The 23,081-nt window shown below is 35.7% G+C and overlaps 1 non-coding gene across 1 annotated transcript; it reads right to left on the bottom strand.

Annotated features, from left to right (window-relative positions):
• Positions 1–9,639: 9,639 nt before the first annotated feature.
• LOC129400410 (U6 spliceosomal RNA) lies at positions 9,640–9,746 on the bottom strand. The gene has a single exon (XR_008627653.1). It is a non-coding gene; the product is annotated as a U6 spliceosomal RNA (small nuclear RNA).
• Between the last annotated feature and the right edge of the window lie 13,335 nt (positions 9,747–23,081).

The following is a 23,081-nucleotide window of genomic DNA, read 5'->3' as shown; positions in this document are numbered from 1 at the left end:
AAGTGTATATGATATCTAGATGAGTGCATATATTTATATATGTATCTACTAAGTGGAATACTATTTGGAAATAGTAAAAATGCAGTTCACCACTATACAGATGAAATTGGTGTTAATTACGCTGAGTGAAGTCATCAAGGAGAGAGACCTGATGGAGGGATGCGTGTTGGAACATTGTATGACTAAAACCCAATCATGAATAGATTTATAACTATATTTCTCATGGTGATTAAATAAAAATGATAAGGAGGGAGACAGAAAAATGATCTCTTCCATATATGGCATATAAAAGAATGTTATAAGGGTGTTAAAAATTACCAAAAGTGGAATCTGGGCCAGCAGGCACCACAAGCCAGAGAATGCTCTGGACCCCAGACAAAGGCAAACAACACCGGGGTGCCAGATGGAGAAGGTGCAGCCAACCCACCTTCTCCAGATGGAGTCCTGGTGACACTGAGCTTTTACTAACACAGCTCTGGTATGTGGGACTGGGATATCTTGCCAAACCTTTCCTGATATACAAAAAAAAAAAAAAAACCAGCTCAGGAACGGCTCCCCGACCCCTGAGTGTCCATTATCCCAGAGGCACAGAAAGCAATCTCTGAACGCAGAGGCCGCTGGTTGATATATTCCTTGACTGAACTAAGCTACGGCCCCCTGCAGCCCCGGGAGGCGATGGGTATCTGTCCCTTGGCCTTTTACCTTTTGTGGCAGCATGGCGACCACCATCCTTCAGAACCAAACGGACAGAGAGGTAGGAGCTTGTACTGATGGGACACATGGAAAATCACACAATGGGGGGGTGGGTGGGCAAACCAGCCCTGCCTCCTGCCCAAGTGAGACCCCGAGCGGTCGCCCACGATAAGCTCCTCTGCTCCTGAACAGCCATGATCCCAGAGGCACACAAACCAATTTCGGAATGCAGCTGCTGCTGGCAGAAATACCTCTGGACTTAATGCCAGAATCCCCAAACTGGCGGCCGCTTTCGCGACCATGCAACATCATATGCCCTTTGTTATTGACAAGAGAAAACATACAATCTAATGATGCCATTCCAACAGGTCTGACTATTGGGGGGAAATCTCCAAATTATGATATGGAGTTTTCTGTCGAAAATTGAATGTAATCAAAGTATGGACAGAGTAAAGTGAAAATTATCTGCCACACAGGCAGAGGGGGAGTGGGAGTGGGGGTATGCAGGGGTTCTTGGTGGTGGAACATGTGCACTTGTGAGGGGATGGGTGTTTGATCATAGTATGAGTGAGACTTGACCCTGAAAGCCATGTAACTGTTCTCACGGTGACTCAATTAAAAAATAAATAAATAAATAATTTTTAAAAAATATACTAAAAGTAGCAGAACTTAAAAACTGTCGTGCATAATAGTACGCACTGTGATAATGAGACTTTGGGTGGGGTCTAGGTGTGACAGGATGGTGAGGGAGGATCCAGGTACAATGTGATGGGAAATGGAAACATTGGTGTGAGGTATGGTGCTGAAATTTTGTATGCATGATATCCTGCCTTTGATAGTACTGAAAAATTGTGGCTACAATAAAATTTTTTAAAAAATGAGTCAAATAATAGTCCTATGAATGAGGATCTTTGTTGTTTTCTCCCCTAAAAAGAAAGCTAATATGTTTTCGAATAATCATATCCATAAGCCATTACTTATCCAGGAATTTTAGTAGGTTTTATTCCCTTGTAATTACTAAAATATTTTAAAATTGATGTAAATCAATATGGACAATATAGAGAAGAAAATTGATGTAATTTTATTCTCCACTATAAGTCAATCCTACAGTAATTAATTAAATGTATTTTAACAGAATCGGAATCATGACCCATTAGAAGATTATCATGCTTTTTTTGTTTCCCCCTAGTAGTTAACGAATTCACTATAAAATTCTACCACCAGATGCCTGCCTCTACTCTGAATTTCTTCCCTTCCCTAATTTTCAGTTTATCTCTTGCTAAATTTATATATATAAATATACACATATATACACACATACACACATATGTCATTCTGACACAGTGGCTCCACGGAACGGGTAAGAGAACTAGCCTTGGCTGTCCTCCTAACCCCACCCATTGTGCACAGGACACGGAAGGAGGACAGCCCAGAGGGGAGGATGAGTATGCAGAATTGTATGAAAAGACAAGACAAAGACAAAATAATAGCTCTGGGAGCCTCTGCAGGGAGAAGTCTCACTTTACTGCAATCCGGCTTATGTTTATAAACCGTAAGAGAAAAGAGAGAACACCTTTCAGGGGGAGATTTTCCTCACAAGCCCACAAGCAGTCGGACAGGGTGTTCTGGTTCCTTGCTCTCACTGGCTGTCTGACAATTAGCTTGCTCAATGTTCCCTGACATTTAGTTTTAGACATAGTGACCGGACATTGCACCCGGCTGTTTGAGGAGGAAGGGAGGAGTCATTGCTGGGAAGTCAGCTTGGTTCAAGATTCAGGGGCTCACCCTTGACCCAGCTGTTGCCTGCAGCACCCACCAAACACACACATGGACACACAAGTAATTTTTACATTTACAAGCAGAAAAGACTCATAGACAATGTCCGAAGAAATTATAAAGTTATAAAATGCATGTGTATTTATTAGAGTATGTTAGGAACATGTGTAATGTATTGCAAATACAAGACAGTATGTTTCTCTAGTGAGTACTGCTAACCTATTATCCCTGTTAGAAATATGATTTTTCTTTTTCTTCATTTTCTTTAATTGAACCACAGTAAGATACAGCTACAAAGTTGTTCATGATTGAGTTTGTCATACAATATTCCAACACTCATACCTTCAACAGTGTACATTTCCCATTTCCCATCGACAATGTCCACAGTTTCCCTCCTGCACCTCCAGGCCAACATGCATCAGTGGTAGAAATCGCTCTTTCTGTCTCTTTCTTTCCTTTCACACTCCTTTTAGGAACAGTGGTTTACAATTATGTTACTAGCAAGGTATATCTATGGTTTTCAATTATGTTACTAGAAGAGCATATCTTTTCAACACTCTTTCTTGTCCACAGTAATCATTTCTGACTATCACTATCATAGTGGTCACTTTTCTGTTCTAACTGCACTTCCTGACCCCCAACTACCCTTTGTGGAAAACTTCCTACTATGGAGCAGTCCTCCTGGTACTCATTTCTATTGTCTGTGGGTATTATTCTCATGTTTTTAAAATATCCTGCAAATGAGTGTGATCATTCACTCTAGTCCTGTCTGACTCACTTCACTCAACATTACATGTCCATTCATGACTTCATTCTTTTCCCTAGGGCTACATAGTATTTCATTCTGTAGATGTATTATAGTTTCTTTATCCACTCATCACTTCTTGGGCACTTGTTTCTCAAATTAGGCTATTGTGAATATTACTACCTAGTGAACATAGGAGTGCAGATGTCTTTTCTACATTGTGTTTTGGCATCTAAGGTTATATTTCTGGGAGGGATATTGCTGGGTCCAATGGAAGTTCAATTTCTAGTTTTTATGATTATTTCTGAGTAATGTCCATACTTTTTTTCCTAAATGGCTGGGTCAATCAGATTTTTCCCCAGCAATGCTTTGCAAAAAGGCTGGACCAGTCTTCATTCCCACCAGAAATAATGAGAGTCCTTTTCCCCACATCTGCACAAGCTCTGGTTGCTCTTTTTAATATGTGTCAGTCTCTGTGGCATAAGAAGATTATCTAATTGTTGTTTTAATTTGCATCTCTGATGATTAATTAGTGATGTAGAATATTTATTAATGTACCCTTTGGTCATTTGTATTTCTTTTTTTGATGAAGATTCTGTTCATCTCTTCTCCCAATTTTTGACGGGGTTCAATAATTTTTGTTGTAAAGTTCTACCAGTGTCTTAATAAATTGGATATTATCCCCTATCACATGACTATTGAGTGAATATATTTTTATATTCCAAGGGCTTTCTTTATATCCTGGTCATTGTATTCTTTTTCAAAAAATGCTTTATTAGTGAATCACCGTGAGGCACAGTTACAGACTTATGAACTTTCATGTTTGCATTTCAGTCATACAGTGATCATTTACCCATCCCTCCACAAGTGTTCATTCTCTTCCACCAATGTTCCCAGCATCCCTCCCACCACCTCCACCCTATCTCCCACCACCCCACCCTGTCTCTGTGGCAGGTCATTCCCTTTTGTTCTCTCTCCTTTTGGGTGTTGTAGTTTGCAATAGAGGTATTGAGTGGCCATCACGTTCGGTCTATGGTATACTTTTGGAACACAACTTTCAACCCAAATGGGTCTTCCCAACATAACCTACCTGGTTTCTGGTGTTCTGTCTCTATGTAAGCTGCCTTTTCCCCCCAGCATGTGAGGCCAGTTTCCAAGTTGTGAGTCAGACCTTCTGATCCTTATCTCTATTACCCTTGGATGTTAGTCTCCCATTCGATTACTTTATATTCCACAGATGAGTGCAATCTTTCTATGTCTCTCCTTCTCTTTCTGACTCATTTCACTTAACACAATACTCTCCATGTTGATCCACCTATATGCAAATTTCATTATTTCATCTTTTCAAACAGCTGCATAGTATTCCATTGTGTAGATGTACCAAAGTTTCTCTAACCAGACATCTGTTTTTGGGCACTCTGGATTTTTCCAGATTTTGGCTGTTGTAAATAGTGCTGCAATGAACATAGAAATGCAGATGTCATTTCTATTACACCTTTTTGCCTCTCTGGGGTGTATTCCCAGGAATGGTATTGCTGGGTCAAATGGGAGCTCAATTTCTAGAGTCATCCATATTGTTTTCCAAAAAGGGTTGAATCAGTCGGAATTCCCACCAGCAGTGAAGGAGAGTCCCTTTCTCCTCACATCTGCACCAACATGTGTAAAAACACAGAAATAAAAAGTGAGGCGGAGAGCACCTCACCGCACCGGGCACTGGGCACAGGGCAGTGACACTGTCTCTCCCACCGCCCGCGGTGGGTAGTCTCCAGTTGCTTCCCCACCCCGGGGAGATTGATGGCGATGATGAGGCAGGGGAAGGAAGGAATGGACCCAGGCTGGTTGGTCTCAGTTGCAGTTTATTTCATTCCCATCTCCATTCTCCTCTGATTCTCCTCCTGCTTCTTCCTCCCCCATTCTACTTCATTCTCCTACTCCTCTGGATCTGGATCTTGGACTAGCTTCTCCAGATCTCGCCCTGGGACTCGCACTGGGACTGGCCCTGAAAACTGGCCCTGGGACTGGCCAGCACTCTCCCCCAGCCCACTCTCACAGCCTAGTTAAATCCCTAAGAATGAGGGTTTGGGGCTTACACATAGGTGTGGTTACAATGAATAGGGGGTAAAGTTCTATCCCTTAGGGGATGCTTCTTCTAGGAAAGATGCTCTTTCAGCAGGACACCTGCCCAAGAGTGGAATCCCATGGGTGTGTTTCTCTTCTCCTTGCCCAACTAACATGTAAGTATTCACATTATTAATCATTTTGTATGGACATAGCAAGAGATGCATTAAGCTTCCTGGGGTCATCTCGATCTCAGACTACAGTGCTCAGCCCAGATTAGTCTTTCCTATCCCTAGCAGGGTCCTAGTCTCGTTGTTGCTTTTGGATCATGACATGACAAGTCCATGACCAAGCTCTTAACATATAGTTAAGCATTTTGCGCTTTGGCCAGGCCCATCTCGATGCCAGGGTAGCACACAACTCACCACTTGCCCTGGGTTCATCCCGTCCCTCGTCGGGACCCTGCTTTTGGGGGTGCTAGGAAGTAAGGGCAGATGAGGCTTAAGTCAAGAAAGCAGATGACCGGGAGTGAATAATATTCAAAAACAATTAAATCCCATGTTACCAAAGCATATTAACAACTGTCTTTCTTTGTCCATACAAAAAGGATATTGTTTTAAAGTAAACTATTCAAAAGACATAAGAGAGGAGAAAGACAATATTAACTTACAAGTTCACTGTCCTAGCAAGGTCTGAGCTTACAGATTAACAGAGTCTGATTAGGGGAAGAGCTGATTAACTAGTTCGGGAAGGGAGCATAAAAGTGATTACGGCTAAACAAAGGAATGGGAGTGATTCCGGAGCACTTTGATGGCTGTGATTGATATACCTAAGCTACTTAGTGGCAAGGGGAGCAGGACATACCAATGTAGTTTTGGTATAGAATTGTTTAGAGATTATTACCAGAAGGAGTGTTTGCTCCATTTCTTTGAAGAATGTTATGGGTATCCTTACATTGTATTCAATGCATTGAATTTGTACAACGCTTTTGGGAGTATTGCCATGTGGTCATTATTTTCTTGACATGCAGAAGACTCTAAGTATCATGTAGTCCCATTTGGTCATTTTTACTTCAGCTTGCTTGATCACTGATGTTTCATCCATGAAGAAACTTTTTGCTACAATGTCATGGAGAGTTCTGTCTGCATTTTTCTTATGGATTTAGGTCTAATATCAAGGTATTTAATCTATTTTATTTGGCTTTTGTTCATGGCATTAGAAAGAGGTCTGAGTTTATTTTTTATTATTTTGTTACAAAAGAACTTTGATTTACAAAGTTATTAATAGTTGTGTTTTAGTCATATAATATTTCAACACCAACCCAACACCAGTGTCAACTTCCCTCCACCAGTGTTTAGATATTCCCTACCTACCTCATTCCTCACCATATCGCCACATGTCAAGTTGACAGGCACATTAAAATGGTTCATTGATTGCAGTTTAGATTTCATGTTTTCAGTTTTGTTGAATCATTGTTTTGAAAATATGGCCATACCACTTTCCTATATCACTAGTCTAACTGAAGCCCAGGTAAATGTTTATTAATTGCTTACCTTTCTCTGATTCCCTCAATTTCTTTCCTTTTCTACCCTTCTCCTCTCTAAATACTGGGGACAAAGGCAATCGAGACCCATCCCCCAACTGTATTACAGTACATTTCTAATCAGTATTCTATGTACTACTGTTTCTTTGCTTTTTTGTTTTTTTCTTTTTCTACCTTACTTCACAAAATGCAGTATTTTTGATTTCCAACCAGGATGCATCATATTGTATTATTTCATCGTTCCTTGCAGCTAATAGCATTCTACTGTGTATATAGACCACATCTTCGTAATCCATTCATCTGTCATTGAAAAATGGGTTAATTCCATATTTTAGCTATTGTACTGAGTGTAGCAATGACTAATAATTATTATGTCCGTTTGAGAGCATGTTTTATTTCCTGGGGATAGATGTCAAAACAGGAATTGCTGGATCATATGTTCCCAAATTTACAGAGAATTCATCATGCTGTTTTCCAAAGAGTTTTTACCGACAACATTCCCACTAGCAGTGTATGAGAGTTCAGTTTTCATCATATTCCCACCAACATAGATTGGTCCTACTATTTTTTACATGTGTCATTATCATTGGTTTGAGATGGTATCTCATTGTCATCTTGATTTGGATTTCTCTGATAATAAGTGCTGAGCATTCTTTCATGTGTCTAGTAGTCCCTTGCCTGTATTCTCTGAGAAGTGCCTATTCATTTCCTCTCCACATATGTTGATTGGATTTTTGAAACTTTTATTTGTTGATCTTTCTGAGTACTTCATATATCCTGGATATCAAAACTTTATCTGATGCGAGGAAAATAAAATTTTCTCCCATCCAGTTAGCTGTATTTTAGTTTTAGCCAGTGTATGTTTTCACCATGCAGAAGGTCTTTATTTTACATCGTTTGATTTGTTTATTTTTGGTTGTCTTGTCTTTGCCAGTGGTATCAGGTCATTGAAGGCAACTTTTAGGTTCTAATCTTGAAATTTTCTGCCTATATTTTCCTCAGTGTACTTTATTTTTACATATTTATTTATATATTATTTAATAATACTGTTATACACATTTACAAAGTTGTTTATGATTGGATTTCAGTCATATAATGTTCCAGAATTGTCCCTTCACCATTATATTTTCCCACCAATAATGGTTCAAAGCTTGCCACAAGAATCCTCAATGTATTTGAATTCTGGTTGTATCTCAAGGTTATAATGCACTTTTAATTGACTTTTCAGTGAAGTGTGAGACATGGAACAAGTTTTAATTTCTTACACATAATCATCCAGTTTTCCCAATAATTCAGCTCTAAACTATGTAATGAAACACCTTCTAATTTATTACTTTTCAGCGTGGTTTTGCCTTTTTGTGGTATGTTCTGATTCCATATAAATTTTATTATTGACTTTTCTAGATCCTAGAATAATGTCTTCTGAATTTCGATGGATATTGCAATGAATCTATGTAAGATAGGATAGTTGTTTTAATGATGTTGATTCTTCCAATATATGAACATTAGATATTGTTCAATTTCCTGATGTCTTCTATTTATTTCTTAAGTTATCTTCTATTTTATTCTTAAAGTTATCATCGATTCTTAAAGTTATCATTGATTCTTAAAGTTATCACTGATTCTTAGAGTTATCATAGTATGTACCTCTAAGGATTTTTTCAGCTGATTCCTAGACACGACACTTTGTTTTTTTGGATACTGTTTTAAATGGGATGAACGAGTTGATTGCTTTTTCTTCCAATTCAGTCTTTGTATACAAGAATGGGACCTGTTTTTGTGTATTGACTTTGTAGCCAACTGCTTTGCTGCATGGATTTGTTTTTTCTAGGAGCTTTCTGTGGACCCCTTAGGGTATCTATATTTATCACCATGTCATCTATACATCCTTATAATTTGAGTTTTCCCTTTCCAGTTTGGATCTCTTTGATTTTTTTATTGCCTTGTTATAGCCAATATTTCCAATATTATGTTGAATAGAATTGGAAATAGTGAACATCCTTGTTTTGTACCTGGACTTAGAGGTAATATTTCAGTTTTTTACCATTAAGAATGATATTGGCTGTGGAATTATATAAATAGCCATAATTATCTTGAAGTAAACATACCTCGACCCCTATTTTTGATTGTTTTTACCATGAATGGTTGCTAAATCTTGTCAAAGGTTTTTCTGCATAAATTGATATGACCATATGATCTTAATATTTTCTTTTATTGATGTGGTGTATTATGTTCATCTATTTTTATATTCAAACCATTTTTCTATCCATTGGATTAATTGCATTGGATTAGGGTGTATGATTTTTTTTAATATGTTATGGTTTGGTTAGCTAAGATTTTGTTAGGATTTTTGCATCAATATTCATCAGTGAAATTGGTCTGAAATTTCTTTCCTGGAAAAGTGTCTCTATGCTTTGGGTATTAGTGCAATATTACCTTCATAAAAGGTGGTGGGAAAGATTCCAGTATCTTTGATATTTTGAAAGAGTTTAAGGAGAATAAGCAGTAAATCAGCTTTGAACACTTGATAGAACTCAGCAGAGAGCCCTTTTGTTCTGGGGTGTGTGTGTGTGTGTGTGTGTGTGTGTGTGTGTGTGTGTGTGTGTGTAAGAGTCTTATTACTGTTTCAATTTCTTACTTATAATTGGCCTGTTTTAAGCTTTGTGCTTCCTCCTCTTTCAACTTTGGAAGATTACGAGTCTAAGAATTTATCCAGTTTATCTAGGTTCTCCTGCTTACGAGAATAAAGTTTTTTGTAGTATCATTTCATTATATTTTGAATTTCTTTTTTTTAATTTTATTTTATTGAATCACCATGTGGAAATAAAACATGGAACGCTTCACGAATTTGCATGTCATCCTTGCGCAGGGGCCATGCTAATCTTCTCTGTATCCTTCCAATTTTAGTATATGTGCTGCCGAAGCGAGCACTGTATTTTGAATTTCTGAAGAATCTATTTTAATTTATCTCCCTTCATCTCTGATTTGATTTATCTGAAGATTTTCCTCATTTGTCTAGCTAATGATTTATCTCTCTTCTTTGTTTTTGTTTCAGTTCCTGGTTTCATTGATACTTTGTATAGCTCTCCTGACTTACGTGTTATTATTTCTGCTTTAGTTTTTATTATTCTCCTCCTTGTACTTTTTGAATTTGTTTATTGTTCCTTCTCAAGATTTTTGAGATGTATGTTAATGTTGTTGATTTGGGTTTTTCTTCTTTCTTAATGTAGGTGTACAATGAATTTCTCCCTTAGTACAGCTTTTGTGGTATCTGATAGATTCTGGTAGCTTGATTCTTTATTTTCGTTGTTTTTCAAAGAATCTTTTTCTCCTTAGTTTCCTCTTTGATTCAATTATTGTTTAGTAGTATTTTGTCCATCTTCCAAGTATTAGAAGTTCTCCCCATCTTTTTTCTGTGATTAATTTCTAGTTTCATGGCATTGTAGTCTGAGAAGTTAGTTTCTGTAGTGTCTATAATTTTTTTACTGTTATGTATGTTGGGCTCCAGCAATTGCACAGCTGTTGGGCATTCGCCTTTCACGCAGCCAACCCGTGTTCGATTCCTCCGCCCCTCTTGGAGAGCCTGGCAAGCTACTGAGAGTATGGAGCCCGCACGGCAGAGCCTGGCAAGCTACCCGTGCATATTGGATATGCCAAAAACAGTAACAATAAGTCTCTCAATGAAAGACGTTACTGGTGCCCGCTTGAACAAATCGATGAGCAATGGGATGACAGTGACAGTGACAGTTATGTATGTTTGAGTTGTACCCTAATATGTGATTTCTCCTGAGAAATGTTACCTGTGCATTAAAGTAGAATGTATATTCTATTTTGGGGGATATAAAGCCCTGTAAATTACAATTCTTTTAGCACCTCATTTAGGTCTCTTGTCTCATTACTGATATTCTGTCTCATTGATCTGTCTAATGGGAAAAGTGCAGTGTTGAAGTCTCCCACTTCTATTGTGTCTCCACCAATATGTTACTTTAGGTTTGTGAGCAGAAGCTTTATGAACTTTGTTCTAAATTCATTTACTGTGTAAATGTTGATAACACATTTCTTGGTCTATTGTTCCCTTAATCAATTTGTAGTGTCCATCATTGTCTCTAATTACTTCCTTGATATGAATGGAATTTGGCCAGCTCTTTTTGTCTTTCATTGGCTTGTATGATCGTTTTTCATCCTCTGTCTATATTTATCCTGAAAGGTATGTGTATTACCTGTAGTCAGCAAATGAGTAGATTTTCTTTCCTGACCCATCCAGAAACTCTAAACCTTTTTTATAAGGGAGTTTAGTCCATTGACATCCTTATTGACAGCTTATTGACACAAAAGACTGTGTTTCTCTGTGTGTGTGTATGTGTGATCCAGTTATTTTTGCGAGTCTTTTTTATAATAAGCAGTCTTTTAGTAATTTTTGTATTATCGTTTAAGTTGATGCAAATGCTGCCAGCTCTTGTTCTCCTCAAAAGTTTCTTATTCCTCCCTGATATCTAAGTGGTAGCTTTTCAGGTAGTAGACTCTAGGCTCAGATTTTTAGTCAGTATTTTGAATATGCCATTCCACTGTTTCCTGGCTTGTAAGATGTCAATGTATGTTGTGATTGCAATGTATGTTGTGATTCTTATATTGTTTTCCATATGTTTGAGGGATTTCTTCTCTCTTGCCCCTTTGAATAATTCGTGTTTGTCTTTTAATTTTTCCATTTTTATTACTATGTGCTCTGGCCTTCTTTTCTTTCAGGTTATTTTGTTTGCAACTCCCTGGGCCTCTTGTGTCTGAGGAAGAGACTCTCAAGATATCAGGAAAGTTCTCAGTTACTATTTCTTTGACTAGCTGCTCATCCCCTTTACCTCTTTCCTCTCCTCTGGTATTCCCTTGATTCAAAGATTGCATCTCTATTATCTATCAAAAATCTTACATTCTCTTCCATTCGTTGATTGTTCTTTCTTTAGTTCATTATTAGTGATAGCTTCAATATCACTGATACAGTTTTGTCTTCAATATCACTGATACAGTTCTCTGCATGTTGAATTCCGTTGTTGTAACTTGCTACTGTTGTATTTTTAACTCCTTCAATTCCATTTCTATGGGATCTTTGATACCATGAATCAGTTTTTCATTATGTTGGTTGAATTCTTCTTTAGTACTTTCTTTAGTCCCGCAGCCATTGTGCAGAGCATTGATTTGAGTTCCCCTTTGATGAGGTGCAACTATTTATTTGAGTTCAGTGATTTGCCAGGACTTCTGTCCCTATGTACCAGAGCAAATAAAACCCTTCGCTTCACCATTGTTCCTAAAAATTTGTGGGGGCTACAATTTGAGTAGATGCCAGACATCTTAGGTCTAATCTAACTCATCATTTTTCAGCATTCAGTACTCTTTATAATCTAGTAGTCTAACAATGTCTGTGCCCTTGGAATTTTAGTTCACTGGTCATGCAGTGCATGTCCAATATATCTTTTTGCATAGAAGGGTTAAGATAGACATATTTGAAGAAATATATAAGGACCAACTACCCTTGGAGTTGAGGAGAATGATGGGGTGATGGGTTTGTGTGTGTGTGTTTGAGAGGGGTCTGGGAGATCCATTAAGAGGGTCACAAATGGCTCAAAAATCTTGGGATGGATCTGATTTCTTTCTTTTTTTATGTAGCTGGCCATGCTTTTTTAATTATTAATACTTTATTTGAAAAGTTTGAAGTTGGGGGACACAGTGCCTACTGTCTTCTTTTTCTAAAAGAAGGACTGCTTTAACTATTTGGGGTGGACGGGCTAGTTATTGCTCCATATGAATTTCATGAGTTCTTAAAACTGTTTCTTTGAAGAATGACAGGGGTATGATTATAGGAACTGCATTGAATATGTCCAAATCTTTGGGGAAGTATTGCCATTTTAATGATATTAAGTCTCCCGGTCTGAGAACAGGTGATGTGTTTCTATTTACTTATGTCCTCTTTTATTTCTTGAAGTAGTGCTTTGTAATTTTCTCTGTATAGGTCTTTTACCTATGTACTTAGATTAATTTTGAGGCCCTTGATTTTCTGAGGCAAAACTGTTAATGAGATTAAAACTTGATATGCTTGAGCAAAAAGATCAGCCAGTGTGCAACTTTGAATAATTTTTAAAATTTCAAGTAGTAAATCAAAGTGAAATTTAGCTTACATGTGAAGATATTTATTAATTAAAAATGTTGGAAATTTATAAATTGACTCATTTAATTTTACTATGATATTAAAATAAGATTTTCTATAATGCGTCTATCTTCATTTTCCTATCATTCAAGTCTTTTCTTAGTGTTTTGTTAATTTGATTCTTTTTTTGAATAACAGTGAATACACAGTTGTAAGGTTATTCATGATTGGGTTTCACTCATACAATATTCCAATATCAATCCCTTCACCAGTGTACATTTATCACCACTAATGTCCTCAGTTTCCCTTCCACCACCCTACTCACCTACCTACACCCTGCCCTACTATGCATGCATAGCAGGTAATTTTCTCCTCTCTATCTTAGTGTCTCTCTTTCCTTCTGGGCATTATGTTTTGCAGTATAGAGTACTGAGAGTTTATCGTGTATATTTTGTTTATTTGATTCTATAGTGACATCTGTATTAGAAACTCAGCCTTGGGGCTGGAGAGACAACACAGCTGGTAAGGCGTTTGTCTTGCACGCTACCAACACAGGTTCGATTTCCAGCATCCCATATGGTTCCCCGAGCACCACGAGGAGTAATTCCTGAGTGTATGAGCCAGGAATAACCCTTGTGCATCGCTAGGTGTGACCCAAAAAGCAAAAAAAAAAAAAAAGAAAAAATAGGAAAAATAAACTCAGCCTTTAAATCAATCCTTGTAGGAAAAAATGGATGGCATGAACTTTCCCAGCTCCAAAATGTTCTACAAAGAATTAGGAATTAAAACTCATGTTATTGGAACAAAAACAGACCCGCAGACCAATGGGATAGAGTTTAATATTCTTACATAGACTCTCAAATATATGATCACTTAATCTTAGATAAAGGAGAAAGAAATATGAAGAGGAGCAAGGAAATCCTCTTCAACAAGTGGTGCTGGGAAAACTGTAGAGCTACATGAAAAAAAATGAAGTCAGACCTCTGTATAGTGCAAAACAAAAAAGTCAGATCCAAATGGATTAAAGACCTCAATATCAGACCTGAATCCATAGGTACATGGTGGAAAATACAGGCAGAATAGTCCATTATTTTGAAGCTCAAGGCATCTTCAAGGATGAAACACCACTGATCAAGCAGTGGAAATAACTATAAAAAATGAGACTACATTAAACTAAGAAGCTTTCAGTATCTGTATTGCAAACCATATGCCCCAAAGTAGCGAGGGGGTAGGAAGTAAGATTCCTGCCTTAGAGGAAGGGGTTGGGTTGAGGTGGAGGTGGTGGAGAGATACAGGAAATATTGGTGGCTGAAAATGCACACTTTTGGAGGGATGGGTGTTTGATCATTCTATTACTGAAACAATCATGAAAGCTCTGTAACTATATCTCATGGTGATTCAATAATTTTTAAAAATAAAACATAAAAGTAAATAAAAGTATGACTTGAAGAGAAAAAATAAAGAACTTCAGCCTTACAGTTTCAATGTTGCAACTGCATTTCTCATAAGGCTACTCCTATATTTATTCTATAAAATGCATTACCAATGTTTTGTGGTAGAAATCAGTAGAATTTCAGTATTGCCAAGTGACTAATGTGCTTTGAAAAAATTACTACTACCCTAGAAGTACATATTCTGACACAAGTCCATTAAATCTCTGAATGATTGTGACTTATAATGAATATAGATATTGTTAAAAAAAAGTTCACTGTCACTGTCATCCTGTTGCTCATCGATTTGTTCGAGCGGGCACCAGTAACGTCTCTCATTGAGAGAATATTGTCACTGTTTTTGGCATATCCAATACACATGGGTAGCTTGCAAGGCTCTCCAAGAGGGACGGAGGAATCGAACTCGGGTTGGCAGCGTGAAAGGTGAACGCACAACCACTGTGCTATTGCTCCAGCCCATACATTATATTTCCATGGCAATGTTCAGAATCTTAAATATTACAGTGCTTTCAAAGATTCTTAAAATAAACACTTGAATAACAAATATGTACAGGATTCTAATTTTTTACATTTTTTTGGCCTTTGGGGTCATATTCTTGATTCTAAAATGTTACTTGAACTTGAATATGTTACACTAAGTCCCTGTGTACTGTGTGTAAAAATCCAAAAATTCTAGTAAAACCTTGTCTTGTATTAATTAATAAGGCTAATGCCTAAATGGCAAAAGAGAAGAAAACCTTGTTTTATAATTTAATTATATATAAAAAACTAGAATATTTAAAAAAAATCTCTCAAATCCCAATATCAGCAAAGCAATCACTTAAAATTACAAAAAAACCAATTTGATTCAGTGAAACATACACAAAGGTAAATAATTGGTATTTATTATTGGAAAAAGACAAATAATAATTTTATAACCAATTATAAATAGTTCTTAAACTCCAGATTTTCAGGGTCCGAGGAATAGCTCAGTGACAGAGCATATGCCTTGCACATAAGAGGAAACACATTTAATTACTTGTACCACCACACTTACTGATTGTAATCTCAGTAGCACTGCTGTGTGGTGTCCTCTTGCCCTAACAGAACATATGATTTCTGGTGTTCCACAACCAAGTGTACGCAACTCACACAACTCAAAGAATACAATTCCTAATAAACACCACCAACATGTATGCAAAGATCACAACCAAGTGACTCCTGTAGAGCACTACAGCCAAAGTGTGTGTGAGAAACACAATAGAAGGGTTTAAGAACCACAACCAAGTGTATAAACCTGTCATAGACCACGAAGTATGAGAACAATATGATTCAAGCTCAAATGTGTAAGCACCACAACAAATTGTGTGACACCGAGTGAGAAGTGCAACATTTGTGTTCAAGAACCACTACTTAAGTTCTTTGGTTTCACTAATTTACTGTGTTTTGACAATTTCAGCCTGCAGATTCAGGTCAGCAACATGGTGGGGCACAGGTAGACCATGGTAAGCTTCACAAACAGGCAAAACAACTTTGTCAGTATGGAGAAGTCTAGAAGGAGCTGCTTGAGTCTGCAGAATAGAGTGATAGAGAAATGTAGAGATTATAGAAGATCACCTTCAATTATTCAGCTAATATAAAGTTTTTCTTTCATGCATTCATGAAATAAAAACTACCCAAGACTAGGGACATTACCACTATAAAACATTAGATGTGATGGTGTCAAATGCTTACAGAGAGCTGAGAATTGTGGGGAACCTGCACCCAACAACTTGATATTAAAACATAATGATTCGTAGGAAGGCACTGAGGATTGTAATCAGAGAGGTCTTACTTCAGTAAGACTAATTAGCTCCAAATAGAACACTTTTCATGTCCTGACTGTTATATCTTTAAAATAATCACCCCAGAATCAAATTTTTCACTTATCAACACTCTCTTTTCAAACCCCCAAACACAGAATTGTTTATAGCAGAAACATAGAAGGTAAAGTTTTTATACATAACAAAAACTCAAATACTATCAGGTATGAAAGAATAAATATAAATAATAGTGAAAAGAACATGAGTCCATATAAAGTAAATCAGAACTGACATATGTTAGAAGATGAAGACATTCATCAAATAGCTATTGTAACTATATTGTTATGTATGTTCAAAATCTAAGTATAAGCAAAGAAAATGTCTTAAGGGACAAAATTGAATTTTCAGAAATAAAAATTCCAATTTTATTGAAAATTTAAATAGCATTATTAATCAATGAAAAATTATGCAAAAAGAATATAGCTAAAAACGGTGCAATATAAAATAGGGCAAAGAGAATTTAACAACTGATAAGTAGATTAGTGACATGTGAGACTAAAGTAGCCTTTAAATATGTAATAGGATTTGCCAACAACTAAAAATTTTTTTCATTGACATTTTTTTAAATGATGAATCTAGGGCTCATACTACATCAGATAGGGCACTTGTTTGTAATCAGCTGAACCAGATTCAATGCCCAGGCACCCGAGTTGATACAATGCGCACTACTAAGAGTGACAGTTCAGTGCAGAGCCAAGAGTAAGCTATGAACAATGCTGGGTGTGGCCCCCAAATCAAACAACAAAATAATAAAACTATAATTCCATAGATGCAAGAAGCACACTATATCACATACATGAAGACTTAAAAAAATCAGGCATAGAGTAAAGACATCACACAGACCCAGTGATAATTCAGAAAAAAACTCTACAAGATGTAGAAAAAAATTAAGGATGTTGACCAATTCTTTTTCAGAAGCAACAAAAGTAAGAAAGTAGTGGATCAGTATCTTTTAAATACTAAACAAAAACAAAACAATCTAAAATGCTATAACACTTGAATTCATTTTTTCCAAAATAAAGATAAAAATGTATTCTAGACATGTAAAGGCTGAAAGATAAAATAGTTCAGCAACATCCCCAAACTATAAGGAATGTTAAAGAAAATCATTAAACCAGAAGGAATATATACCAGGCAACAATCTGGATATACAAAAAAAAACCTAGCAATTGCAGCAATTTGGGTAAATATCGAATTTTGTATTCTCATTGCTAATATATCAGACACTTGACAATTTATGTACTCAGGTATCAATGTATCACTGTCATCCCATTGTTCATCGATTTACTTGAATGGGCGCCAGTAATGTCTCCATTTGTCCCAGCCCTGAGATTTTAGCAGCTCCTCCTTACTCATCTTTCCCAAAGATTTGAGGCTCTTTCAGGGTCAGGGGAATGAAACCTGTTATTGTTACTGTATTTGGCATGCCGAATACGTCACGGGAGTTTGCCAGACTCTTCCATGATGTACTCAGGTACTTATATAATTATATGTTTAATTGCTATTTTGGCCACACAAGACTGTATTCAGTCCTTATTCTTGATTCTGTGCTCAGGATCACTCCTGGAAGTGCTCAGGCACAATATACACCTCTGAAAATCAAATAGAAGGCATCTGCTTACATGGAAAGTGCCTTAGTCACTGTTATATATTTTTGACCCCAATCATTGGCAATTTAAATGAAAATAATTTAAAATTAGAATAGCATTTCTAACACTTATAAAAGTAAATTTCTCATATTATACACTAACTGGAATATAATATGAAATTTGACTTTGATACGTCAAAGACATATATCAATCCAAGTGCAACTACTACAGTAACAAAATATTTTTGACTCATAATCTAACAAGAAAATGAAATAAATTATGAAAGAGAATCAATTAGCCACCAACAGAAAGCAAGATGTTAAATAAATAAAAATAAAATTCAAATCTATCTCAATGACTACAATGTTAATTGACTAAGTGCTCTAAGATCACCAGTTATTTTCAGATTTGGATATTTAATCAAATTTAATATTATCCAAATATTCTGCCAGAAAAGTTCCACTGGGGCTAGAGAGATAATACAGTGCTAGAGTCCTTGTCTTGCATGGGGCTGACTTGCCTTCAATCTCTGATACCTCACATCATCACTGAAGCCCTGCTATGAGCGATCCTTAAGTACAAAGCTAGGAACAAACCCTGAGCATCATCAGGTATAGCCTAACGTGGTTGACATAGCTCTCCTGCCCTGGTGAGAATTCGGTATAAGAGACCAAGTTGTGGATCTTACGGGATATGAAGAGGGATATTATGGCGGCTGTTGGCTTGCTTGCTAGCAGTAAAAATCTTCCCTCAGAGTAAGGTCTTCCATGCTGCTCCTAGCCACTATGAAAACCACACCCACCTCTGATCTGACCTCACTACAGCTATTCAAGATTTTATTTCTTGCCTTGCCGAAAAGAACTTCAAGAGCAGATGATTAGTTAAGTAAAATAAAAGATCTGTGCTTAAGAGAGAAAACAGGTTTCCACAAAGTGGAGAAAAAAACAAATTTTAGAGTTTTTGATCAAGATTTTTTTCCTTATTTTGGGAGTCACACCATATAATGCTCAGGGCATATTCCTGACTCTGTGCTCAGGGATCAGTCCTGCCAGTGATAAGAACACCATATGAGGTACGAATATCTCATAACACCATAGCAGGTCATTTACATGCAAGGGAAGTACCCTGCTCTCTGTCCTATCTAGTCCCAGTTTTGCCATTTTTTAGTCATGAATCTGTTTTTAATTTTTAATTTCTAGTTAAAAATGTGTCGAGTTAAAACATTTTTAATTTCTAGTTAAAAATGTGTCTATGCATTTTATATTTTTCTGTAATCTCTTGATCTTCAATACTGAAAAATTTAGAATTCTGTTGAACTCTATTTAATATATTTCCAACCTTAGTTACTGACTATAATAGTTCTTGGTAGAATTTCTAAATTTTCTTTTAATCTGCTGTATAAAATTCCTGCTACAGATACTTCTCATTATAAGAATTGAATAGTTATTCAAGCAGTAAAGTATGCATTGAAGTTAGAATGCTATTTGAAGCCATATATTCTTGTGTGTGTCTCTCTGTTCGGTATTTCTAAATCCGATCTATCAGTGTAAGAATTTCTATAGAAGGCATTGCTTTATTTTCATCTTAAAGGAGTATTTTAATTTAGAAAGAGCAGGAAATGTCTCTGAGAGTCTGTTAAACCAAACTCAGTAGTTGCAAAAGAACCTGGTATTGCTGTCTAGATACTTCAGATTATTTTTAGAATGATAATTATAATACTTGGTGACATTGTTTATATTTATTATTGCACTGTACAGTTATTTAATTATTGTTAGCAAGTTTTATAAACTTTTTCTTGCTAACACATTAACTATTATTTTCTAGTATAAATTTATACATTCATCAGCAAATATTTATTGATCACCTATACTTTTCTCAATTACAGTTTTTGGCACTGAATAAAACAATAAAAAACGCAAAACCACTAATTCTCATAGCTCACACACTATAACAAAGGAAGTGCTTATGAGATAATATATAAACAAAAATGTGTGTTGAGAGTTATGTATTTGATCTGAGCAAAATGAGATAATAGTAAGAAAATAAAGGTAATTGCTATTTTAAAAAGAGTAAGTCAATGGAGCTATGATAAGGTAATATTTGAACATAAATCTTAGCATACTTTATTGTACAAATTATTACCCAAATGGTATTTTCTTCTTTTGATCATTATTTCTTTGCAAATTACTGCAAAATGAAGATTAATTAGGATGGTATCTATTTTTGTTATTCATTTTTATAAACTTGTTTAAATTTTTATTCATTTGTTATTAATATTTTGTGTAGAAGAACATTAAGAGAAGCAAACAAATATAAATTTAAAATAAACTAATTAAAAGAAGGAATATTTGAAAGATCTTATTTAAGTGATGAACTTTCTCAAGGCACTGCAGGTGTATAAAAGACTGTATTTTATTTAAAGGCAAATCATGGACAAGTTGTTTAATGATTGAAAACATCTTCCTTATAATTTGCACTGAAATTACATTTGCATTTATATACTCAGATACTAAGGACCTAAATTTTAGCAAGATAATCTTTTCATATATGCTCACATTTGCAGCAAACAGATACTGGGAATCTAGATTTTTTAGTTAAAGTCCAATAAAAATTTAAATCTGTAATTCAATGCATTTTAATGGACCTTTTTGAGGGTTAAACTGTAGAATTCTAACAGGATATCTTTCAGTTACATTTGTGGTGCAGTAAAGAGCATGATTTCACCATTCCATTGAATACTATGCAGAAATATTCCACTGAATGAAGATGTGTATCACATCCTCATGATCCAGTGATCTGTCTCTAGACATCCTGGTGGTGTTAATAAATAATAGAACTAAACATCCACACCAGAGTAGACAATACTGAAATTGAAAGATCTAAACTTTAATAACCAAATTAGAGGTGCCTGTCAATATGTCAGGCTTGGGCTGGGCAGGCGTCAGTAGGAGAGGAAACCTGGAAAACTGATGATTGAAAGTTGACACTTGGTGGGATTGGTAATGGGACATTGGATATCAAAAACTCTACTATGAATATCTTTGTAATACGTGGTGCTTTAATAAAATAAAATAAAGGAAAATTCTAAATTAACTAAAAGATTTCCCACTTTAATGTTGAAGAACTATATTTTGATTTCTGACTTAGGATATCATTATGCATACATTATTATTTTAAGATAGCTACTTTTCTCCTCAATGGTAAAAAAATTATCTTCCAGGGTGAATGAATACAAGCTGTGATGTTGGCTTAGCCTGGCTTTGTGCTCAAGCATCACTCCTGATAGTGCTTAGGATATATGTGTTGTCGGATTTTGGACCTGGGTTAACAAAGTGCAAGGCTCATGCCTTAACCTCTGTACTATCTTTCTGACCCACATTAATATTCTTGCTTAAATTGTTCAAACTTTAGCTATTTGGAGCTCTTCAGTAGACCCATTTGTCTTTTTGACATGACCCCATAAACGGTTCAATTTTCTAAGCATTTCCTTATACTCTGTCACTGCAAGATGTGCCAAGTTCATTCTTTGTGTTTCCTGCCCCATGCTTAGAGTTTAGTATTTATTAAGGAATAATGATATGTTTTATTGGTCACTAATATTTTAACCAAGATTTTGAGTAACGTATCTTCTAGGTCCTTTTAGCTTACAGAATAAGGAACAAATGTGTCTATTTTCAGATATATACAGTTTCATAAATATGAGCAAGTTTATATTGATTCTATTTAATAACTTTAGTTACAAATACAATAGGGAAGACAGTAAATAAATCATACTTATCCTCCATTTTATAGGTATAGTTACATTTATTAGAACTGATTGCAAGACAAATTATATAATTGGTTGCAAAATGTATGACTTGTTGCAAGATGTCTGGCATAATATTTTATTATGCACTAAAAATATATTGAGTGTCAATACTGAAAATGAGACTGTGACAAATGTGAATGGGAACAATCACAAGACCTTTGTTTAGTATACCATATACATTTGGTTTTATTTCTTTACACTGAATTTATGGACTGGTGTGATAGCACAGCAGGTAGGGCGTTTGCCTTGCATAAGGCTAACGCGGCTGACTTGGGTTTGATTCCTTTGTCCTCTCAGAGAGCCCAGCAAGCTACTGACAGTATCCCGCCTGCACGGCAGAGCCTGGCAAGCTACCCATGGCGTATTCAATATGCCAAAAACAGTAACAACAAATCTCACAATGGAGATGTTACTGGTGCCCCAGCAAGCAAATCAATGAGCAATGGGACGACAATGCTACAGTGCTATAGTGCTATAGTGAATTTATAATGCTGATACTTTCAAACCATTGTAATTTCAAATAACTTCCCTTTCACCATAAAAAGCATTATTCTCTTCATAGTACATATTGTATTTAGATGTATAAAAATATAAGCATAGATACAGAAGAGTGTAAAATGATCTAGGAAGATATTTTTAAGTACTTCATACTAAGTAGTGTGAGAGGCACAAAAAAGTATTTTTAGATTTGTGTTGTTAGAGAAATTAAAAACAACCATCTTATAATGAATAATCATATAATGTAATGTAGTAAAAATAAATTGTACTGGGAATTTAAAAATAAAAGTTTAACTTGTTTGATAAGCTTTAAGAATTAAAGTTTTTTTGAGATAGAATTAATAAATTATCACTTGGTTAGGCAGAGTTGGTATACAGCCATTCATGTTCTATTGTGTTTGCTACTTTTGTAAATTTTTGATAATTTGACCAAAATTTCACCGTTTCTCAACTAATTCCATCTTTAGCATCCTCTATACTATATTTAATATTTATAGTATAACTAACTAGTATAAACAGTACCTGATGTATAAATATTGGGTATAGCAAAATTTCATAGGAGCAGAAAACTTTAGAAGTATAAATGGTAAATTTAAAGCATTTTAATATTTTAATAAAATTTATAAGAAAAATATAAAGCAATTTTCAAATAGATTAAATATGTATATTCATTAAAATAAAAAATGCTATTTTGAATATTCTTGAAATTTATTTTAGGCACCATGATTTACAATGCTGTCAATAGTAGCACTTGAATCTAATGCTATGACATTAACTTCTGGATTCTTAACAAATTGTTTTGTTTTTATTTTACAATGGCATGCCTCTGAACTAAGACAAGTTGATTTGGGATAGAGTTTGGGGAAAGTGTTTGGATCACACTCAGGGCTTACTCCTGGGTCTGTCTCCAGGGATCTTTCTGGTAGTGCTTAATGGACTATATACA

This window comes from Sorex araneus, chromosome X (genome assembly GCF_027595985.1).
Source record: "Sorex araneus isolate mSorAra2 chromosome X, mSorAra2.pri, whole genome shotgun sequence".
NCBI lineage: Eukaryota > Metazoa > Chordata > Mammalia > Eulipotyphla > Soricidae > Sorex > Sorex araneus.
Note: the sequence above shows the minus strand (reverse complement) of the source record. Positions and strands in the feature narration are given on the sequence as shown.